At 44.1% G+C, this 24,835-nt stretch overlaps 1 pseudogene; it reads left to right on the forward strand.

The window, feature by feature from the left end:
* LOC147727712 (SLC35A4 upstream open reading frame protein pseudogene) overlaps positions 1-24,598 on the forward strand; it is a 73,777-nt pseudogene extending 49,179 nt beyond the window's left edge.
* Positions 24,599-24,835: the final 237 nt, after the last annotated feature.

The following is a 24,835-nucleotide window of genomic DNA, read 5'->3' on the forward strand; positions in this document are numbered from 1 at the left end:
GGTAAGGATGGACACAGCCTCTCCAGATAGTATTGGTAAATTACCTGCATTTCTGTGGCTGAAGTGTGGCGCCCCATATATAGTAGTGATGGAGGCTAGGAGACAGGGCTATCCTTAGAATTTCAAAGAGGGCCTTACTAGCAAATGTCTGCTGATTTGTTCTTCCTTAACATTTACATTTGGTGAAAGGTAGGTGTGAGGGGTAGCCATGCAGTTTTTTGTTCTTTAAGGGGAAAAAGGTCTTACCAGGAATGACCTTTAGTTTTTTCCTGATTGAGGAGTAAAAAAGTTTCAAGATTTTGCCACCTCAACAGCTCATTTAGATATAGCTTTATTTACATGGCTATTGTTGTGAAGACCTTTTGTATTGCTGTTGACTATCTGTGCTTAATGTTAAAATGTGTTTTTATCTTTACGTGGTGTAACCTGTTTATGTGACAACACTGTGATAAGGGGTGTACTGGAGGCGAACCGAAGAACATGAATAAACATGTGGCCCTTTAGGCAAGACTGTTAACAATTGTCAAAGAGATGTCAAGTAAGTCGGTGACTAGAAGGTATGCCAAATCCGTGGACCTCCTGGGAAGCCCACAAAAAGCAACTTGGTATACTTTCTCGGAATACGGATCTATTCCCTACTCTTTCAACGTGAGTAGCATAGGGTCAGGTAATAAGCATACTTTTTTTTGCAGACGGACCAGCAAATTTGGCAACATGAACATAGAGTTAGTTTAGGGTCTGTTTGTAGGTTTGTGGTTTGCAGTTTACCTTCTTCCAATGCCCTCATTGAGGTTCTTTTGCTGGCATAAGACCCACAGACTCAACCCAGATCTGTGACTGATAGTGAATTTCTGAAAAGTTTCAGCGCTCCGTCCATCATCTCCTTGTGTTTGCTTTGTTCACCCCAATTTGGCAGGGTCTGCCCAGACGTGGGTCCCTTGCTCACTTAGCCACTGGATTCAAACTAGCCTGGCTGATGAGGGTGTTACCCCGAAACTGGTCCCAGAATGCTTTTTTCTGGTCCAGGGAAGACCTGGCTTTGTAGTACGGGCTGGACTGTTCCCGTAAGGAACAGGGTCAAGACTGATTTGCATATGGCTGGGTCTGAACTGTGGTGGCGAAGTGAGCTAAAGAACGATGATGGATTCAACCCAGATCTGTGACTGGGTGTGAGTGTCTGAAAAGTTTCAGCGCTCTGTCCATCATCTCCTTGTGTTTGCTGTGTTCCGCCTAAGTTGGCATGGTATTCCCAGACGTGGGTCCCTTGCTCACTTTGCCACTGGATTCAAGCTAGCCTGGCTGAGGAGGGCTGTTAGCCCAAAACCGGTCCCAGGATGCTTGTTTCTGGTCCAGGGAAAACCTGGCTTTGTAGTACGGGCTGGACTGTTCCTATAAGGAACAGGGTCAAGACTGATTTGCATATGGCTGGGTCTCAACTGGGGTGGCGAAGTGAGCTAAAGAACGATGATGGATTCAACCCAGATCTGTGACTGTGGGTGAGTATCTGAAAAGTTTCAGCGCTCTGTCCATCATCTCCTTGTGTTTGCTGTATTCCGCCTAAGTTGGCAGGGTATTCCCAGACGTGGGTCCCTTGCTCACTTTGCCACTGGATTCAAGCTAGCCTGGCTGATGAGGGCTGTTAGCCTAAAACCGGTCCCAAGATGCTTGTTTCTGGTCCAGGAAAGACCTGGCTTTGTAGTACGGGCTGGACTGTTCCCATAAGGAACAGGGTAAATACTAATTTGCATATTGTTGGGTCTGAACTGGGGTGTTGAAGTAAGCTAAAGAACGATGATGGATTCAACCCAGATCTGTGACGGGGGTGAGTGTCTGAAAAGTTTCAGCGCTCCGTCCATCGTCTCCTTATGTTTGATAAGACCTGCAGCACCATATTGTACAGTTGGTTCAAGGCAATCTCACTCTCATTTTGTGTCTGCTGTCTGTACTAACAATGTTTAGTCCATGGACAGGCTGTAGACACAATCTTTCACTCTTGTTCCCTTTCTAGGTGGACCAGTAACTTCAAAAACCATCAACTACACATGTTTAGCCTAGGGACAGTTTGTAGGTTCATGGTCTTCAGTTTGCCTTCCTCCAATGCCCTCACTGAGGTGCATTTGCTGGCATGAGAGCCACAGCACCAATTTGTACAGTTGGTTCAAGGCAACCTTGCTCCCTCTTTGCTTCTCCTGGTTGTACCAATAATGTTTGGTACAGGGACAGGTTGTAGGCACACTCTCTCTCTTTTTCCCCTTCTAGGTGGACCAGGAACTTCAACAGCCATCAACTACACAAGACTGCCAAATTCCAATCTATTTCTTGCATTGAAATGGGGATAGTGTACCTACCACCATGCTTAGATTGAAAAAGTAACCATTGCACCAGTGAGCGATCTGATTATCGAGTGACTGTGAGTGGTGGTTGATGTGGTGGCTGACAGTGAGGGAGGGTGTGTTGAACTGTAATACAGAACATTTCTTGAGATGAATATTGATTTGCATTGTTTGAGGCCTGATTGATGGGCGATAATTTTTTTCCCTGGAGGTGATTGGCCCTTTGACAATTCGCCAGATTTATTGCAGGGTCCTCTCCATTTTTCTGGTTCTTCGGAGACCAGAACAGTCACTTTCGTTAACAAACAAAAACCTATGCAAAATACAGCAATTCTGTTTCTCTACTTCTACATCAACAGCAGCGCACTACACATCTAACTTTCTCGGGTCTCGATGTCCGCTCTGGGACAGATTTACTTGGACTCAGAAGGTGGATGGAAGAACTCAGGAAAGGAGCAGCGAGACTAACTCATAAACAGCTAGAAGCAAGAAGTTATCGACTTCAGTTCAAAAGTAAACCAAGAGTCTAAGGCCTAGTACTCAGGTATGTGGAATGGAGAGAGGTCCATTTATTTGTTAAATGCTGCTGTGTGTGTCTGTGTGTTGGACTTGTGACAAAAGTGAAACTTTGAGTTTCCCTCTTTTTTTTTCTCTGAGTCTTCTTGAGACACTACGCATGAAGCTTACTTTCCTTCTGTCATCTCTTTGACTCTAAAATACAGTTTCTGTTTGCAGGCCTTCTAGTCTCCTGCATGAAGGAATGGCTGAAGCTGAGGTCAACACACTTCCTTACCTACCAGACCGGTCCAGACAGGTACCAAAGAGTGACATTACCGAAGAGAATGCAGATGCACCACCTCATTTTGCAATACAATATCATTTTTCTTTTAACAATCATATTTGGAGAACTGAGTGGGTGGGTTCACTCCCCAACCTAGAAGAGAGAACATTTAGATATCAGATAACTTGAGTGTCTGGGGCAGAAGGACTGCTTGCAATGCATTTATCTGTACTCTACTCATTCTTTCCACAACAGATTGAGGACGAATGATGTGGTGCTCATTGCCCAGATGAATATTGACCTTGTGTGGTGTTTGTCTTTGTCAAACCTTTCCCCAAATCCCCTTCCCCATTTATTCATCAAACCCCTAACCCTACCCCGGGCTGTGTGGTTTATTGAGGTTTGACTTAATTTACACCATCAATAGATCACACACTTGGTGGGGCGGGTGTAGTGAAAGCAACACCAACTTACTGCAGGATTTTCTGAGCAATAGCCCACACTGGCCCCATTTACCCACCTGCACATGAAAAGTGTTCCATATTTTAGGCATAGAATTAAAAACATCAGTCATCAGCATCATTCAGGCCTCCTTCTTTTTTCCTTCTACTCCTGTTCCAGGACCACCGGTCACTGTTATTCTATCTGAATAAGCTTCAGCCTCTGCCGCCGCAGATGGGTCGATATCTTCTGCTTGTTGGGTCCCACGGGTGGACCAGCAGGAGTAGCTATATTGAGAAAAACGAAAATAAAAAAGACAAATTGTAAATGCTGCTCTGTGCAAACAATTGTTTTAAATTAGTGGATGGCACATTAGCAGTACATTGCTGGCCACCTAGGGCCATTGGAATATGATTATGATTAGGAGAGCCACAAGCCCAATTCTGTTTTACCCACACATGCCTTAAAAGCACTTACTGTGTGGCAGAAAAGTATTAGGGCAGAATGAATAACACCATATTAAACAAACAGTGATTTGAACTTTTGTTTCTTCTAAAGGGTTTCAAGTAACTATAAACTGACACTTAGAATGGAAAAATAAATGACCTCTCATTAATGAGGACATCAGTGTACACTATGGAGTACAAATCGTGTGTTGTGCTAAAATAATGGAGCCATGGTCATTGCTTGCCAGAGCGTCGGGTATTTTGCTACTGCCTGCAGCTGGGGCAACTGTAGTTGACAGTTATCTATTTTTAATTCCAATGGCCCTGCTCTTCTCCAAAAGCAATTCTGTTTCTACCCTGACTCCAAAGAGTCAGATGAATAATAAATAAGATATTTCGTCACACACCTCATGTATGAAATACTGATATTCATAGTATCCTGTCTGCCTTAAGTAGACATTGGGAAAAATGATGGACTGCACTACAGGGAATACAATGAGCTCTGTAGATTGTATTTGGTACATACATCATCACTGTCTTTCCCATATGCCAAACTTGATATCAAATCATGTACTTACTCCCACTTTACTCTGTAACCATATATTATTTCCAACAAATTAATTAGCTGGGCAATAAGCAAGGAAAGGAAACTTGACTTACTCTACTGCAGGGTAGGGTAGAGGGATTCAATCTTGCATGGCATTGCTGCATGTACAGAAGTCTCACTTAGGGTTCCCTCCTTCATGCCTGATGCAATCCTCTGCCACTCCAAATCCTCTGGCTCAAACGATCCTTCCGTCAGCCAAGGCCTGTCATAGTGGTCCCTCTGCTCAGTCCAATCGGCTAATAGGTCGCAAAACAGATACGCAAAGGTTTTGCATTCCCTATTAGCCATTATCTCCCTTTGGGTTCGCCTATCTTTGTCATGCACCGTGAGAAACAACAAGTATCCTTGTTGCTGCTCCCCTCATGTGTACGCACTGGTACAATCTTCTTTATTCAGCGTCGCAGTGAGTAAGTACCAGTCCGCTCTGTTCTTTTATCTCTTGGTCTGCACCTCTCCTATGCCTGAATGATGTGGCTCTGAACCCTGCTAATAGCCTTCCATTGACCTCTGACTCTTCCCAGCTCTATGCCCTATACCTGGCTCCACTTCCCTCATGAGGAGAGTGAGCCGCCCTATAGCCTCGCTCTAACTCCCTGTTGCATGACCTTTCTCTCTCAAGCCTCTGTCTGTGCCGCTCTTCCTCATGCCATCTGACCTGTTACCTGTTCTCAGAGCCGCTTGCTACCTTAGTTTGTTTGACTTCACCCTCAACTTCGCTTTCTGTATCCTCCTGGATTCCCTGGGCAAACCCTGTAGCCCCACCCTCATTGTCGGTTCCCGGGGATTGGGGCTCCTTTCATCTCCGGAGCTCACTTTTGAGGACCGCCATAAACCTCCCTGACACACTTTTGTGCTTGCCTGTCCTAGCGGGAATGTTTGTTTTACCCGCCTTAGAGGTGTGGTATGTCAGGTATGGTGGATGGGGAGTCAAGCTTTTGGGGGCCTTCCCTAGAAACGTGGGCTGTGCTGGAGGAGTCTGAGCTTGCTTGCTTTTAGATTTCTCTGTGCTTAGACCTGTCTGATCTGCTTACGGGGTGTGCAGGGCTCAAAGGCTTCTACTACTGTTGGGTTTGAGCATCCTAATGACAGGTGAGCTGGTATGAGCATATCCATCCTTGCATATGGTGGGGGAGGTGCTGATGCCTTGCTTGCTATCAGCATGGTGGGATTATTGGATTGAACCTTTTCATAGGTAGCCCATAATTCTAAATCTTCCTTTTGTCTCTTTTCTGACCTGTATATCTGATTTGTATATGTGTTTTAGTGTGCTCAATTGTATTAGCATCAAATGTTCCCTTCTTAGGCCAGGGAAATGTGTGTGACTTCCTGTGTAAATGCCACTCTTGGCAAAACTTATTATGTCTTTTTATTTGTTTTGGGAACCTAGTCTCCATGTGCTTCAGGGGAGAATTCATGACAAATTTAGTAATTTGGATAATACAATTCAATTAATTTCCTAATTAGATTTCTCAAATCATAGGGGCAAGTAATACGTGGCACACTCTTACAAATTACGCACTATGAGCTGAGCAATTACACTTTTTAAATAAAAACAGTTTAAACAAGAGTTTCAATAAAACAAGATAAGACTGTATATGTAATATAGTAACACAGGACTAATAAGTTATATGTTAGAATAAAACCTGCATAAACTCAGATTCAATCAAACAATCAATCAGGATTTAGAAAGCACGACTAATCACCCAATAGGGTGTCCAGGTGCTTGCAGGTCCCATAGGCTTATTCAAACCGCCAGGTCTTGAGGGCCACTAAGAATTCTGAAAGTGGGGTGATAGTCCGGAGATGCATGGGGAGGCTGTTCCAGGTTTTTGCTGCGATGTGAGAGAAGGAGCGTCCTCCACTTCTGCTTCAGTAGATGCAGGGAGTATGGGCAAGTGAAAGGGAGGTACACCGTTGTCGCCTGGTTGGTGGAAGTTCAGGCAGTAGTTAATGTAGGCGGGTCCTTGGTTGTGTAGTGTTGTGTGTGTGGGTCAGGAACTTGAATTGGCATTTCTTCAGTAAGGGGAGCCAGAGCATTTTCTTTATTATTGGGAAAGCTGTCAAGCCACATCAATCTAAAAAAATGACATTGCCTATTATTTCTGTTTTCGTTTTTAAAACATAAATAAAAGGCATTGTCATTTACACTGCCAATAGCTTAAACTCGAGTAAATGTTTGACCTATTGCATTGCATATGCTTGTTGGTAAGATCATCGTACCCGAGGACACTGAAAATTTTGCAGGTGCTCGGAAAACTTAAAAGATACAAGAGCGCTGCATTGGGTGACATCAGTGCGAGGGGTGGTGCCTAAATGCAGCTCCACTCCATCACTTCCGTGGCGCTATGGTGCCAATGTGAAGCTCGTGGACGTCAGCTAGCAACGCATGGGAGTACGGCTACGAAAAACCTCCACATCCAGTCTTTTACCAGAGGGATATGGTAAAGACAGGAACCTACGATTAGAAGTATCTCACAAAATCAATATTATTGCTGAAGTACAGCGAAAAAAGACAAGAGACAACACTAAACTGTCTCAGACGACATGCCAAAATGGCTGTCCATCAAAAAAACTCTAATATCCCAGCAGCCTTTTCAAGGCGATTTTATATCAATGCACACATTTAACCCCTTGTATCCTTGTTTTGTTTAAATACCTTTTAATTGCATTACACAAGAAAACCCCATGACATACCGATCACACAGAGTAATATGCTACTACCATTATTGAGGCAGGGGGCTTAGGGGCCAACTCTAGGTTTTGCCTCTCGTTAGACAGGACTCCCTCCCCACACCCAGCAATGGTAATAAATCCACGGCGATCAGGTTGGCCATAGCGATGGCAAATACGAATAAATATTCACTGGTGAGGATGGATAGATTCGGGCGGAGAACCGGGCTTACACAAGAAACCAGTCCGCGTCCTCTTGACCCGCAATGGAATCTCAATGACCCTGGAATTCTGAGAAATTCAAAAGATAAACAGTGAGGAATCCAGGAGGAAGGGAAAGAAAAACAGAAACCAGATATCTGATCGCAGCGTCAGAAACTAAAAGAAGCGATTCCTTTACTCTTCTTGCAAAAACAATTACACAACAAACAAGTATTTAAGTGTACTTTAAACATAAAATGACAGAGTGCCTTCGGTGAACTAATGCTGCCCATTTGCCACTGTAAGCGTCTTCCAATCCTGACAGCACCCTCTGGTGTCGCCTGGGACTTTTTGATACCATTGGGTTGCCTCCAGAAATCTTCTACACGACTGGTTCCTTAACTTTACACGGCTGAGTATACCTTGCTTCACAAACTGCACAACGGGATCGTGTCAGCTTGTTTCAGCAAAAACTCCTCAGCAGTGTTTAGTGTACAGTAAGTACCTTTGTCTGTCTTTAGGTGCCTGTCGCACCTATAGAAGATCTTCCAACTTGGGGCCTCATTAGGATGGCGGACAGACCTTCGTCCGTCCGCCACCCCAGAGTAGGAGGGACCGTCCGCAGGAGCAGCGGCGGTCCCTCCATGCAGATTAGGATGTGACCGCCACCCTGGTGGTCACATCCTGTATGTTTAACATTGCGGCGGGTGCTGCTTGAAGCAGCACCCGCCGCAATGTTAAAAATGCATGCTTCGCATTTGCATGCACAAGGCGGCAGGCACCGCTGCCGCTTTGTGCATGCAAATGAAGGGGGGTACCATAGGTACCCCCCATGTGCACCCCCCACCCCCGTCACCCTGGGGGCCTGCAACGGGCCCCCAAAGAAATCACTGTATGCCTTTCCACAGCAGAGAAGCAGCAGCGGAAAGGCATCTGTTTACCCCCATCCTAATATGGCTGGCGGTGTGTGTTAGACACCGCCTCCATATTAGAGCTTTTCCGCCGCGGTCGTAAGGCGACCGCGGCGGAAAAGTGGCGGACGGTCTTCGTGACCCCCCAGCCATCCTAATCTGGCGGGGGGTCTTTGAAGGCTCGGCAGCGGTTTTTCCGCATCCTCCGGACCGGTGGACACTTCCGCCGGCCCGGAGGATGCGGAAAAACCGCAATCCTAATGAGGCCCTAAGTGTGCACACTTTGGTAGCAGATGGTCTTTAACAGGATATTAACCATTTAATGTATTACAGAATGAATGGCTCCTCATTACTGTGGGGCATCTAATTTGATTGGGCGTGTCTGAAGTTATCTCCCTCGCTAGGGATGATTCCCTTATCCTAATAGGCAAGGAACCCTGTGCTCTACTACCAACGCACCGGGGGTGCCTTTGCAGTGCTCTTGGCTGATTATGAGACACACGCCATCCAGGTGCCCTGTCTATCCGAGTTAGCTGCGGCGCCTCCCTCTTCTTACCCTCCCGTTATCGGCGCTCCCCTAAAATTATTCACAGGAGCACTGATTTCTGCTGTGGCTCCTCCCTGTCTCTAGAGGTCCTTCCTTTCACCCCTACAGTGTCCGTGCAGCTCCACTTTCCATACCTTGACAGCCTCTGAGCCCTTGGGGCTCCTTTCCACTATGGCTCCTCCTTCAACACCGTTGTGGTTGCCCCACTCTTCCTGGGGGGCTCCCCTTATCCCAACTGTGCTTCAAAACCCTACCCTCCCTTATCTCCACTTCTTACCAACTGGGACACCACCTACTACGGTGTCGCTCCCCTCTGTGCCTCCTCTGCCGGCGTCTCTCAAGCCGCTTTGCTTCCTGCTACCTCCCGTAGCACAAACTTTTGCAGCAATCCCTGCTGCAACAGGAACAAGATGGCAGAGCGGAAGTGACGCGCATTTGGGCGGGCAGCAGACTTGAAGCACACAGGAAGTGAGATTTCAGCGGACAGTGGTGGACATGCAGCCATCTCTGTGAGGACAAACCCTCATTAGCAGAGAAAGTATAAGCTGCACAAAATATAATACAAACAGTACGGACCCCGCTACATAACCAAGAGGCATACTGACATATAACAGAAAAACAAGTATGAATAGCACAAAACGCAGGGGAAAATACAGGTATAACACTGGCTCAGAAATTCCGACGCCACAATGCAGGGGAATGATATAAACAAAGCAGGAACAAAAATACAAAGGATGACACTAAAACCCGTCACTAACAAAACAAGTCAGGTATTGAGAAACTCACCGCCGCAGCCCGGCTCGGACAGGAAGCCAGGCAACCTGTGTTGGGACGGGGCGGGCCGCAAAAAGACAGGAAGCAGACGGGAGCCTACCCCGCGCTCCTGTGCCTGTGAAGCCAGCCGGAAGTGAGCATGTGAGCTAGCGGGGCTCCCCTGCTTGTTGAGAGCCCCACCTGCTGCCGAGACTGACCCGCTGCCGAGGGATAGAGAGGGACACGCGGAAAGAGCCTGGTGAGGGGGGAGGGGATGTGTGCGCATGTGTGTGTTCGCGTGTGCCAGTGTGTGTGTATGCGCGTGTGTCTGTGTGTGCGCCTATGTCTGTGTGTGCGCGTGTGTGCCTGTGTGTGCGTGTGTCTGAGTGTGTGTGCGCGCGTGTGTGTGTGCATGCGCACGTCCTGATCCATTGTGACTGTGAACAGCATGCCGGAATCGGAGCGCGTGTTCACGCGCGACCTGATTTGATTCCAGCATGCTGGGCGTGCCCATCTCCTGTCTCCTGGGAAGCAGAGCCGGTGACTAGAGGTCTTGCGGCGAGACAGCTCTTTGCGCTGTAATCGCCAGGGCGAGACCTAAAAATGCATAAATATGATTTTAGCCTCAAAAGGAGAACTGCGATAGTAGTCCCTATTTCTTGTGTGTAAGTCCTCTCCGTTAAAATGGCAGAACGCAGTCATTCATATTTAGACAATGGTTGAAGTGGGATGACTCATTGCCCCATGCTGTAGTGGAGGGCGGAGGAATTTGAATGACACAATAACAGACCAATAAATGAATGGATGAAGGGGGATGGCTGACAGACGCTCTATGTAAGTATATTAAAGAAATAATTTTAGGAAAATCAAAAGATCTTTACAAATGCTTCTATAGTGTCGGCTAAAAGTTCCTTGGGAGGAACAGTACTGCAACAAACTCTCAGACCTTCCTCTGAATTAGCCCGTGAAGGGCTATAGCAGTGTTTGAGTGGGTGGGGATGGGTTATTTTAATGAAAAGTAATTTACAGTTCAGGTCACCCTGATCTGAATGTGACTGCAGCAAAAGACATCAACACAGTGCCACCATGTTACGAATGCAGAACTGCTGTTCTCTTTTCTTCAGAGGATGTTTGGACTTTGCGGTGCAGAGAAGTAAACTTTGGAGATGGAGTTTTTCATGTAAAAGGTGGCGTTGTACAGTTTGAGTGCCTCGCCCCGTTCTCCCAGCCTGTGCAAGAGCTCAGCGTGGCTCTGGTTCCCCGCAGCTGGGATCCCAGAACTCGCTGTGTGGTCATCAGGTGTGAGAGAGAATGAAAAACACGCCGAGCCACATTTTAAACAAAGGAGAGAAAAAATCTGATATTTTAAGCACGTGCATCTAGCCAAATGCAACACTCGGAGATTGCCTGGCAGTAAACAATGTAAGATGTGCAATAATGAAAATGCACGATCTATTTATTAATAATTACTTTGGACTTTGCAGGATGAAGAGCCGGATGAGGAGTGAAATGAAAAGCATGGTTCGTTCCTTAAAGTATAAAAGAAAGATTTGCTGACCTGCCTATGGTCAATCCAACAAAGTTAAGAGACGTATATTCCCTCCTGTTTCTTTGTCAACCTTCTCCATCTACACATGTTGCCTTCCTGGGTTCACCTTGAGGGTGGAATCAATATTGGCGACGAGGATCAGGAAGTACAATGACAAAATTAAGACCCCACCAACAGCCATCTTACTGCTCGTGATTGACTGCCACATCTGACAACAGTCAGCAAGCGGGTGCGAGGCCTACACCTCCCACCTGAATTCACCACTGTTAGTGAACAGCCAACTTCAATCGTCCCCTCTCACTAATCAGATGGTACCTTGCTTTTCCATGCAGCCAGATCGCTGTATCTCATCAACTGCCTCTACATTCCGATACAAGTGAACTGCATCTGAAAATAAGGGGGAGAAGATACATCCGATGGAAAGTGTAGCATCCCCCAGCTTGGGAGCATGCAAATGAATATGCCACACAGGGAGCTATGTAACCAGTGCTTAATTTGAGCCGGTGCTTTCCGGTGCTCAGCACCAGCACTTAATTAGTTTCCGGAGCTCGACACCGGCACCTAATTGTCAACACCATATTTAGAACAGTCTATCACAAGGTGGTGCTGCTCATCTAATTAAGAGATGAGCAGAACAACCATTGTTTAGGAATACAATATATATTAAAATTGGTCATACCTTTAGCTTTGGGGACCTGGAATAATCTGAACTGTTGCATTCACATGCGAAAGAGATGGTTACTAGTTGTTTTGGTAATAATAACAAGAGCGATGGGTGGTGCAAGCTGCAGTGGCCTCCTGGTCAGAGCCCTGGCACTTAATATTTTACAAATTAAGCACTGTCTGTACTTACGTCTTTATACAATCACACACTAACCTCTCATTACATCATAACCTTTAATAACCACACCTTAACACATCCCAGCAAGTTATGTTGTTCCTCTATTGAGTCCACCCAGAAAGGCAAGGGTCCTAGCACATATAGCTCCAAGACACTTGGAACAGACTAAATTGGATGAACATATCAACATGCTTGAAAGAAATTAGGAAATACATGCTAATTGTGATCTGGATAACCAATTGGTCAACAGACAAGAAATATAAACCGATTGTCGTATATGCTTTTTTTCTCTCTCTTTTTCTTTTATATTTCTCTTTTTCTATCCTGTTTGGGGTTTTACTATGCTATAGGGATTTTGAAATGATCTTTTAATGACTCTATTATGGATATTAGTGGTGTTTTTATCTTGTGATACAACCGAATATAGAGTTTAATGAATTATTGTTTGTCTTTGATGTATGGAATCGTTTTTTAAATGACTGCGCTGATCGTATGTTTATTTATGAACAATAAAAATTATTTTTAAATATGGTAATTGTCTGATACTGTGAATGTAATCAGGGTTGAAGTTAATGAGTAAAACAGGTTTGAGATTGAATGTGGAGACACATATGTTTGAGATGTGACTTACCCAAAGGGAACCACTTTTAGAGTTTAATGATTTTCTTACCATCTACTTCTTATAGGGCATCTAGGAAGTCATCAAACGTCTTGATCCATGCAGTCCACCCGATGCCAATGTTATGCTTCTTGGCGGTGTTTGACGGCGGTGGTGGATTCAGAATTGCAATAGCATCATACTTCGTACTCCCTTCTGCAGCCATTGCAAAATCTCACTATTCCGATGGCTTTCGTCACGTCCACAGGAACTTGCAACTTCTACTACCAGGGCCGGACTGGGAAGCAAAACCGGCCCTGGCAGAGTGCCCCCCTCCCCCCGGGGTGTTGTCGGTGTCACCAAGCTCTTTGCCGGGGCTGATTTTTGGCCAATTTTGTTACAGGGCCGATTTTGCAGCTATGCTGCAAAAACGGCCTTCAGGGGGCCCAAACCGGCCCCCCACCTGGGCGGCGCACCAGGGGATTGCCCGGTGCCGCTACGGCCAGTCCGGCCCTGTCTACAACCAAGACCCTGTGTTTACACTTGAGTCGTCACACCTGATTTTGAGGTCATAAAGTGTTTTGTCGGTTTTTGCTCCGTTTTTGGCACAGCTCAGTATGTTTTCTTCCACCATTACCAATGAGCTCTGGCAGGCTTTCCAACTGTGCTCTTCCACAGGGCCTTCACCTTCTTCAAGGGCTGTGCCTGAGCTGGAGCGGGGATTTGACTCCACATATACCAACTTTTAACTGCTTCTCATTACCTGACTGAAAGCGCTTATACCCAACTATTTACCACAGAATGCATGTTTTAGAGGGGTGTAGAACCCCAAACACCCCCACCTGTGTGTAAAACCTGTTCATGTCTCTACTTGGAGCTAGCCCACATTTGATTAACAACATGGCACTGGCAGCCTTGCATAGCTTATACCCTCTGCTAACCTCGACTATGAGTGTTTAATTCTCCTTTATGCCAAGTAAGGAACAAAATGAAAGGTAAAGTTATGATTCACGGTCAACCAATTTTTGCACTAATAAACACTGGTGAAACCATTCATGAGATGGCAAGATTATCATTTGTAAAACCAAAGGGGATGATGGACGGAGTGTTGAACATTGCATGTACTCACACCCAGTCAACTGATCTGGGTTTAATCCATCATCATTCTTTAGCTCACTCCGCCACCCCAGTTCAGACATGGCCAGATGCAAATCAGTCTGACCCTGTGCCTCATGGGAACAGTCCAGCCCGATGGATTTAGGCCCAGATATCTGTACTGGGGTGAATGTATGACATTGTTCTGCATTCTGTCCATCAACTGTGGTTTTTGCATTTGTCACCCCGAGTGGGATGGGTATGCTCAGACGTGAGTCCCTTGCTCACTTTGCCACTGGATTCAAGCAAGCCGGGCTGAAGACGGCTGGAATGCCAGAAACCGGTCCTCAGAAGCTTGTTTCCGGTCCAGGGAAGGCATGGCTTGGCAGTTCGGGCTGGACTGTTCCCATGAGGCTCAGGGTTAGACTGATTTGCATATGGCCATGTCTGAACTGGGGTGGTGTGGAGTGCAAAAAAACGATGGATTTAGGCCCAGATCTCTGTACTGGGGTGAATGTATCACATTGTTCTGCATTCTGTCCATCAACTGTGGTTTTTGCAAGATTATCATTTGTACACCTCACACCTTCACTGAGGTCCACCACTGTTTGTAAGTGTGCATTCAGAAACTCCTTACCTCTTCCGCTCTGTGGCATATTTGTAGTTAAAATCTCACATAATGGTCACTCTTTGAGGTGAACAATATGCATCACAAAGACTGGCTGCACACTACAGAGCAACTACACCTAGGGAAGTTTGGCCTTAATTTCCATACATGCAAGCTTGATGACTTACTGGGTGAATATAGCCCGTTGTTCAAAGGCTAGCTAAGCAATGTATGTATTGAGGAGATTGGTTATTCTGCTGCTGAATGCCATCTATGTGTTCTTCTTCTCAAGAAACTGAAGCATTCTGGTGAGGTGCACCTCTACATGGATATGTGTCCCTGAGCAAAGCAATTTGCTGGGAGTGCCACATGACATCCACCGTTGATCATGTGGCAGAGGTTAATGGGTCACCATGACTCTACAAGTAGATCAGTACTTTGGATACCATCAGCTGCTCTTTGATCCAGACTCACGGTGCAGCAGAAACTTTTTCAACACATGTAGATCTTATGGTGGTACAAACACATAAGTCTCAGGATTTCAAGTATAGCCAGACCTTTAGAGAAGGCTGTAAGGGTGGTGCTGTCTGGCCTTTTAGGTGCGATGAATATCAGTAATATCTTTCTGGACCATGCAGCCACATTCGAAGAGCAAAAATCCGATCTAAGAATGGTGTTTCAGTGATTCTGAGTGTGAATTAACGCTTCATTGTGTTGAATGTCTGCAGCTAGCAATCAATGCCAGCCAGTGTGGCAGCAGGAGATCTCTGATACAAGATCAGTCATGCCACTCTAAAGCAATGCGTAATTCCAGTCCTCATCCTACAAAAGCCATCTATTTATTATTTATTTCTTTCTTTATGAGTTTTAAAGAGCGCAAACTTGACCCATTACGGTATCAGAGCGCTTTACAGGAAAATATAGCAATAAACAGAACAGGTTTAACATCAACCAGTTACGGATCGAGTAGTAGGGGACAAGGTGAAGGATACATGAGGGAGATAAGGGCATGTATTTACAGGTTACATATCCAAATACTCATGACACAATAACATATTACAGATTACATTTACAAATGTTCAAAACAAGGCTCCAAGTTTCTGATGAGGAACCTAGATAATCCGAAGGAAGGTAATAGACAGCCATAGATCTGGGTCATGGTGATGGTGGAGGCCAGGTTGAAGCTAGAAATGTACCCATAAGGAAGGTTTTGGCATCCCTTTTGAAGCGAGTCAGAGAGGGGATTTGTCTGATGTCAGGTGGGAGAGAGCTCCATATTCTTGGAGCAGCCCCAGTTGTATGTTTTTTTCCCCGAAAGCGCGCAGGTTAGAGCAGGAGGTCTCTGACAGATCGGAAGTCTCTGATTCCTCCGGAAATCACAAACTGCCAGTCATAAAAGACGGGCTTCTACTGTTAGAAACCCACCTTTTATTACCCATGAGCCAAAACTGAACTAGTCTTCAGTGGATACATCCCTGTCATCAAGGCCAAGGCTTGCCTCCGCACAGTGTGGTTTCCTCATCTGGATTCCCAGGTTGAATCCTTGGTGTCAGATATCCAGTGTGCCAGACCCCTCAGCATATATGATCACAGAAGACATTCCAACAACCCCTTGGATGAGGGTTGGTGTAGATTTTGATAATCTCTCCAAGACAGTCATCACTTCTTAGCCAGGATTAGTGAGTACAAGAAGTGCCTGAAGGTGAAAATCATCGGCACAACCTCATTTAAAGAAGCTCTTCCAAATGCTAAAAACCTGTTTACCTTTAATGGCATGCTTCAAGAAATGTGTACTGAGAAGTGTTCCCCACTACAAGGACAAGTTTTTTTAATACCCTAAATACATGCAACTTAAGCACATCATATGAACCCCATGCTTGTGAAAGCAGGAAAGATAAGGATTGTGTTTGCACAGCGCAGACTTAGCGCAAAGTCACATTTCCACTATGTCCACTGCAAGTTTACTGTATTAATCAAAAGATTAAAATAAAAAGGTATAAAACATCGATCAGTACAAGTATTGGGTGATCCATAAAAAGTCTAGGATCATATATTTTAAAATCAAGGCATAAAAACAGTTTACTTGCATCTGGAAGCACCTGGATACAATTCAGAGTATAGAAAATATATTTCAATCCGATAGTTGATGATTTGTAAGCCTGGTCTAAAAAAAGTATTTGGTACATTATTGCACTATTGTCCTTGAGACACCTACTCCCAAATTACCCCAAGTCAAGGTTCAGCAGCACGGCCCTAGTAGAGGGAGCTCTGGCCTGTCATCATGGGCTTTGCAAACACCTAACTTTACTCCTAGTCATACTGACTCTATCAGACCCATAAACCGAGCTGCCTTAACACTAACAAATAGATTTACTGCCTTGTCTCATCTAGATGAGAATGATTGACTGGCTGGTTGTGTTACTGTCACAGACCAGACTCAATCTATTTCCGCTATTGAAAGGGAAGGTGGGGAGACCGTCAAGATCGCAAGTTGGAATATTGCTGGTCTCCGTGCCAAGAGAGATGACGCAATATGGTTGGAACAACTAAGGGGCTATGAGGTGGTGGCTCTCCAGGAGACCTGGGATAGAGATTGTAACTTCTGGCTGGATGGTTATACCTCTTAGTTTAAAGCTGCCCAAAGCTCCAGCGCAGGAAGGAATCGAGGTGGGCTCATGTTTCTTATCTCCGTTAAACACAGGGGAGTTGTGCAGATTGTAAGCACCACATCCCACAATCTCTTAGCCTGTGAAATAACCTTACCTAATAATGTTAAGATACTCTATGTGAACTTCTATAATGCACCTCAGGGTATGCACTGTAATGAAAACATTAACGTTTTAGCAAAATTTTTAACCACATATAAGGAAAGTCAAACCACTTTTTTTCATTTAATTTTGCTTGGGGATTTTAACATACATTTGTGTCAGCAAAATTGTCAGTACAGAGTTCACTCAGATATGGATTATCTCCCTTAATCTCATTTTGAACACTCTATAAAGGGGGTTGCGCTAGAAGAACTACTGTCTGATATTGATTTATCTGAGCCAGAGTTTATCGACCCTAATGAACGGGTAGCCACTTATAGCGCAAGAGATTCAAACTCTGTTATTGACTTTATATTTGTCTCCCCAGGTTTGTTACAAAATGTTATTTTTTATAATGCTGTACAAACTGCTTTTAGCGACCATAACCCAGTAGTTATGGAATTAAGTAACAAAAACTTAGCGATACTTGCTATAATTACAAAGACCGCCCCCCATATGGATTTATCTGTGCAAGACCAGGGGAGGCGGGTCAAGTGGGGTAAAATTATCCCAGAGGACTTTTTCTGTGAACTTACCGAGAAGGTGGGAGATGAAATCAACACTTGTCTGGACCCTCTTAGGTTTGGAGGTGATATTATTACCTCTTTTGATAATATCTGTAAACAAGTAAGTTTGATGCTAACATCTAATACGAAACATAAGGAGCAGAAACTGCATGGGTGGTTTGATGCTAATTGCTCAAGGGCCCACAGAGTTTTATTGATAGCATTAAAAAAGTCACCCAGGGACACCGAATTAGTGGCTAGACTAAGGAAAAATTATAAATCTGTTGTAGAGATACGTAAGAAAGAGATTAAGAATAATGCTTGGGACTCACTCTATGACAGGGCCACCCTGAAGGATAGTTCCAAATTTTGGGGAATCATAAATACTCCCTTGTTTAGCGAGAATGATAACTCTCCGCTGGAATTAAATATATCTGAAAAAGACTGGCTGCTTCACTTCGAAAAAATATATGGGAGTAATCTCCAGATAGACCCATTTGTACCACCATTAAGTGAACAACCAGGGTCACCCTTGCGGTTCACCATTAAGGAAGTCCTAAAGGCTATTGAAGATACAACTGCTCATAAGGCCCCGGGCCCAGATGGGGTCCCTGCAGACATGTATAAATCTAACCCTTCAATATGGTCAATCGCCCTTACAAATATTTTTAATAAAGCCAGCATTGATAAAAGTAGATTGCCTACGACTTGGTCACGGTCTATAATAGTCCCCATTTTCAAGAAGGGCCAGAGGGGGGATGCAAGATGTTATAGGCCGATATCATTGTTGGATTCGTCCTTTAAAATATTAGGGAAGGTGATCCTAAATAAGATTGTATCGTGGGAAACAAATAATGACATCTTGTGCGATGCACAGTATGGTTTCAGATCTGGCAGAGGTACTGAGGACCAGTGCCTCAATTTACAACTAATAGTCAGTAAATACACTGTGGCTGCAGAGGGGTCAATCTATCTAGCGTTTATGGACTTGTCCACAGCTTTTGACCTAGTTAATAGGTCAAAGCTGTGGACTATGCTCCTGGATATGGGCCTAGACCAGGCATTGGTGTACTTCATGGCCGATCTGCATAGGGACCTGAAAGCGGCTATACGCATGTCACAAGATGGGAAGTGCACGGCTGACTTTAAATCCGGGAGGGGAGTACGACAGGGGTGTATTTTGGCCCCAATATTATTTTCTTTATACATTAATGCATTAAGTGTAAATTTGGCGGCGGCATCTGCAGACGTCCCATGTATGGGGGGTACTAAATTACCAGTATTACTATATGCGGATGATACAGTTCTGCTGTCAAGGACTCCCATAGGTTTGCAACGCCTCTTAAACTCCTTTGGGAATTTTATGCAAAACCTGGAACTTGTAATTTATGTGGAGAAATCGCATGTGATGTTTGTGGGGAAAGGGAGGAATAATACCAAGACGCTCTTGTGCAATGGCTCAGTAATATCAAAAGTAAAAATCTTCACATATCTGGGTGTAGTGTTTGATGACCTGGGCAGCTGGGCCCCCCAAGTGGCAAATAAAAGAGTAGCAGTGAAAAAGTCATCGGCTGCAATACTTGGCTTCGCAAAAAGATTGGGTGGGAAACCTCCTGAGGCCATTTTGGCGATTTACAGAGCCAAAACTATGGCCATAGCCAGGTATGGGGCAGCAATCTGGGGTTATAAAGACCTAACTTTGATTCAGAGAGAGGAAAACAAATTTTTGCGAGCTCTCCTAGGCCTTCCCCAATCCACTTCCTCATTTGCGGTCCATGTAGAGCTGGGTATGGGCTATATTGCGGACATGCTAAACATGGCACCGCTTTTACTATGGATCAGAACTTGGCTTAACCCCAAACTAACACTGAATCATAAAATTATTAAGGACTGTTTGGGGCGGGATAGAGTGGCTGATATCAAATGGCTGGCATACATCAAAACATCTACTGCACTCCTGGGTCGCCCGGAATTATACTTACATCCGGAAAATTTGAATAAAGATGACATAAACTGGGTAAAACAGAATTTCATTAGGTGCCGTGAAATGGATCGAGAGTCGATTGAAATTTCTAAATCGACAGTAAGATCACATTTTTTGTTGATCAGTTCAATGTCAATGCAACCATATCTGACTGTTGTCACACGTCCTTATCACCGTTGGTTGCTAACCAAATTTAGATTCAACCAGGCACACTTTCTGTTGGGTAAATATGAAAATTGGTGCACACCAATGGAAAATGCTCCATGTGAATGCGATAATTTTTCCGACCAGGATTTGTCACAGGATTTCGGAAGGTAGGGTAAAGTATATCAAGCCTCTTCTAAGGGAAATGGGGTTTTTACAGCTGAAACCTGCATTGTTGTTCTTACAATTAATGGAAAATCATCGAGTGATGTTTTGTGTAGCCAATTTTTTGATTGCTTCTATTCGTGCTAGACGGAAGAGATCTCACACGAGTCTAGATGGAGTTAATGTAAATGTATGTCCTATACCTGGTAGTATGAATTAATTTCTAAGCTCTGCTCCATTTTTCATATATTTTCAAAAACGGGTTCATGAATTATTTTAAGATAACAATGTAATTCCTGTGCGCTAGGTCATTTTATATGTACTGTTAATGAAATTTAAAATGTACAGTATTTTTAAAGTTTTGTATGATGTTTTTATGTATTTGTATAGCATACTTTTATGATTTTTATCTAATCGAATAAAGTGATCTTTGACTTGACTTGACTCCTTGAGACTATCACAGCTTCAAGCGGCTTAAACAGTAGAACTTGTGCTAGCCTAATAAAAAACACTGGTGGCAAATACCTTTTCGGGCAGTACACATATGGTTTGCAATCAATACATACAACAGTTTGTATGAATCTATAAATCTAGATGCAAGTATAATCAAAACAGTGTATAAACATTTACATGAATATAGATTAAATGCTTTATGAGTCGAGTCAAATAATATATCAATAGCATTCTTATTGCACTATTGTTCCAGACATTGTCACAGTCTCAACTCTCGAGCACCCTCTACAGTTAAACTCATTTGACCTTCTATAAATCTATTGGAGCCAGCTTTCCTTGGAACACGCATATATAGTGCAAAAAGGCAAAGTGTGCAAAAAACATCTTGTTTGAGCTGTGGCAGTACAAATTTAGTGATTGTCAGAGAGTGTAAGGTATGAGTTAAGTTCAGCGGCAAATCTTGTGTAGGAGGCGTGAGGTACCCACATTCACCCAATGTGAGTGGCATAAACATATGAGGTATTGGAGGTATATATTGGATTTATGTCCTTCCTTCCATTCTTTCTAAAGCGCTCTGATATCCTTCTGGATCTTGTTCGCGCTATATAAAACTTTATAAATAAATTGTGTAAAAATAGCTTGCTTAAATCCAGATATAAAAAGAATCAAGTCAGAGTATATAAATAAGTGGTAAAATCATGCAGATACGAGCTTTGTAAGCCTGGTATAAAATGCTGTTTTTGCACTGTCTTTCCCAATACTAAAACTGTATCTGCAGCCTCCACAGTTGATCTTAGTTTTGCCTTTTTAAACATAGGTCGCAAATACTTTTTTCTTACACACAGACATTCAGGGGAAATACATAGAACGTGCAGAAGGGATTCAGTTGTATGTCCACAGAGTCGACAAGCGGTTTTTTCTTTAAAAACTGGGTTCTTTTTCCCCTCAAATTTATAAATTGGGATATAAAATAATTCGAACCTTAATATTTCATTTTGATATACCTAGACAAATCGACTGTAGATTCTCCTGACTCTGCAGGGAATAGGTATCAAAGACTATGTCCATACGATTATATCGTTTGGCCCAGTGGTCAAAGTGGGCGGGATCGGTAGGGCACAGCGTGCCCCTACTTCTTTGATTTAATGCAGACCATTCCCCTACTTTATTATTCTAGATATGCGTCCCAGGACCGCCGAAATAGCACAGGCGTTCGTGGCTGTTCAAGGACGGGCAGGCACAGAAGGAAATTGCTGTTTTTTCCTTCTTGCCCATAGAAGTCAAGGACTGTGTCCACTTCTCCTGCTCCACCTCAACCGTGACTTTTCTTTCCTCTGCTTTCCTTCATTCGTTCCCCTGCGAAATGGATTCAAAAAAAGAGGAAACACTTTTGCTGCAAATGTCTTTTTCTGACATTTTTCTATGCAGCCTTGGGAGGAGAGAAAAAAGGTTTACAATTTGAACAATAAATACATAACTAAATAAAGCAAGCGAGAGTGGTCGCAAATTGGCCTGGTTGATTTTATTCACTCCCTAACACATTAGTGGCACTTTACAGCGTTTGGCAATGAAGTGCTACTTCTCTTTTCTCATCTTTGTTTGAACAGCATTTTTTCCCAAGTGGGGAAGTGCGCCATACATGGAGGTACTGCAATACCTGCTTGATGAGCGGATTGGAAAACGTTTAATGTGATCCATATCAGTTGTTTTCCCTATTTTAGTTCATAAAATGGGTACCGCAGCTCTGTGTTTAGGGATGTGGTCTTTTCAAACCATGCTACCTATGTTTTGTAAGGATATAAGCAATGGACACTGAAACGGGTCCCTTCCGAGCCCTGTAGTCATGCGCTTAACTTTTCAGGCAAAAATGCTCATTGATTTCGGAATAATTAGAGTAAAAGTGTTAAGTTGTATTCCCAATGAGTGTTTGCTTTTTCCAGAATGTTGTTACTTTTTTCAGCCAGCGTATTACTCTTGTCTAGTGTATAAATGGAATTGAATCTCATCTAGGTCTTTATAGAGGGGCACAATTTGGTTGTAGTTGAAGGCAGTGTGATTTTCTCTAAGTGGGGCAGTATGGTGTCCAGTGGGGTAGAGGATGTGGCAGTTCTTTGGTCAGAGATGCCGAATTTGGAACTGGGGAACCAGGTTCAGCCTTTATGACCAGTCCACCAGACCACTCTCCTGAGGGAGCACATTCGCATGCTAGACCTCAGAAGGCCCTGCTAGACCTTAAAAGCCCTGGTGTCTTAGCATCAGCAGGTGGAGCCTAGGGGTGGCAAGTGTGGGTTCATCTTCAAGGCAATCCATACTGAAGTTCACCTCCAGTCTTGTCGGCAGGCATACGAAGAAGCACACCCAAGAGCGACAGTGACTCTGTCCCTGAGGTCCCAGGACCCTTGATGCCAGTCCGCCTCACCCATTGGTACCTCCATTGGCCTTGTTTCAGCAGTAGTAGCTGCAACACATCAGGGCTCAGCAATGCAAGATTTGCAAGCACACCAAAATAAATTCACAAACTTAACAGTCTCTTTGCTTCATGCACAATCACTTTAAACATGTGCTGTCTGTTTGGAAGTCACTGGAATTATGCAGCAATGGAGGACAAAATTATGCTGCAGTGTTACCTAAATTATGCAGCAAGAAAAACGCTGCAGCGTAATGCAGTATATTTCCTGATACTTTATTATTTTTAAATTTTTACACATACTAACAGTCTCTGCAAATATTTTGACTTGTTAATACCAGTTCAACATACACATTTAGCAGTGATAAAGGTAACCACTCAACCTTTGCAAAGGGCACTTCACTTCGCAGCAACACAAGTCACATTTTTAGTAACTTTTCATCCGTTTGAGCTACAAACAACTTATTAGTTAAAAGCGTCAGATAATGTAGCAGATGATGTATTATGTAGCAAATATGGCAGAGCCATAGTTATGTGGAAAACATTTGCAAAATAGGATATTTTACCATTCATGTTTGAACTGCTTTTGTGGAAAAGGGGAGGAAAAGCGCTGATGACAGAAACTGCATGGCTGAGAGACAAATGGATTGTGATAGCACTTTGAAGCGTATTTGGGACATTCTGTGATTGGATGCATATCCCAATTTGTGAATGTATTTTAATGTCAATTTGAATTAAATAACGTAATGAGCTGTAATCGGTCAGTGAAATGCAAAACAAATACTAAAAATTGGTATATTTTGCTCCTTCTGGCCACACCTCTGACTCCTCCCACTGCCCCAATCCTCAGGTTATTTCCTCCCTCAGTTCCCCTACTTCCCCCCCCCCCCCCCCTCCCCACCACTTCGACCACTGGTTTGGCCTGTGCCAAGTCAGTGTCACTCTGTTTGAGAGTAAAAGTTCCACGGAGTAGGTCTTTCCAGGCTGGTCAAGTTAACTGTGCTAGTGTCCGTAGTAGGGTGACCAACCGTCCGTAAATTTCACGGACCGTCCGTTATTTTAGTATGATGTCACAAGGCGTCTGTAATTTGAGGACCTCAAATTACAGACACCTTATAGACATAATACTAAAATCGAAATGGGACATTTCAGTAAGATATGATGTTTCCCTACGAGAGGCCCCGAGTGAAAAGTTTTCACTCAGGCCTCTCCCACTTATCTTTCAAACTGTAGAGGCTGCCTGCAGCGGCCCCTCCCGGACCTCACGCAGACTGTGGAGTGGCCCTTTGTCATTCTGAGAGTGCAGCTGATTAGCACTTATAGAATGACAATGGGCCCAATTGTAGGGACAGCATGCCCCTAACAATTTGCCGGTGAAAAAGGCTGACGACAAGGGTTCTACAGAAAAAGCTGAAAGATCTGGCTTTTCTGAAAGATAAGTTGGAAGGATTGCAGCGTTGGGTGGAGGAGGAGGTGCAAGCTGGCGTGACCCAGGAAGGCTATTTGCTAAGTTCTCCATTTCTGAAGGGCTTCCTTGTGGGGTATGTGGTGGCCTAGCTCCGAGCCTCAGCTGTCCCAGGTTTTGCTATTGGTGCCTGGTGCTATGCAGCTCAGAACTATGCTGTTCCGAACGTCAAGCAAACTATCCGTGATTACCTTAGCTCTTTCAAGAAAGGGCGGCCAGATGAGCAAAGCACCCCACATATTGCAGCTTGCTTTCATGCTGCTAACCTTAAACAATTTGCACAATGAAGTAAGTGCACACCTTCTTAATGAGAGAATTGTATGCTGTTTTATTGTTGACTCGGAAAGGTGTTTGACAATTCAGCCGGTCTGCTCACACACTACGAATTAGGAGACTTAGTTTGTGGGTCAATACTGGAACTAAGGAGCCTTTTCATTTTCTTTCCTGACCTGAAGACTCTTAATATATAGTTGTACTATTTTAATAGTTGATGTATAAAGAAAAAGTTGGCTTTGTTTCAGCAG

This window comes from Lissotriton vulgaris, chromosome 3_1, assembly GCF_964263255.1.
Source record: "Lissotriton vulgaris chromosome 3_1, aLisVul1.2, whole genome shotgun sequence".
Taxonomy (NCBI): domain Eukaryota; kingdom Metazoa; phylum Chordata; class Amphibia; order Caudata; family Salamandridae; genus Lissotriton; species Lissotriton vulgaris.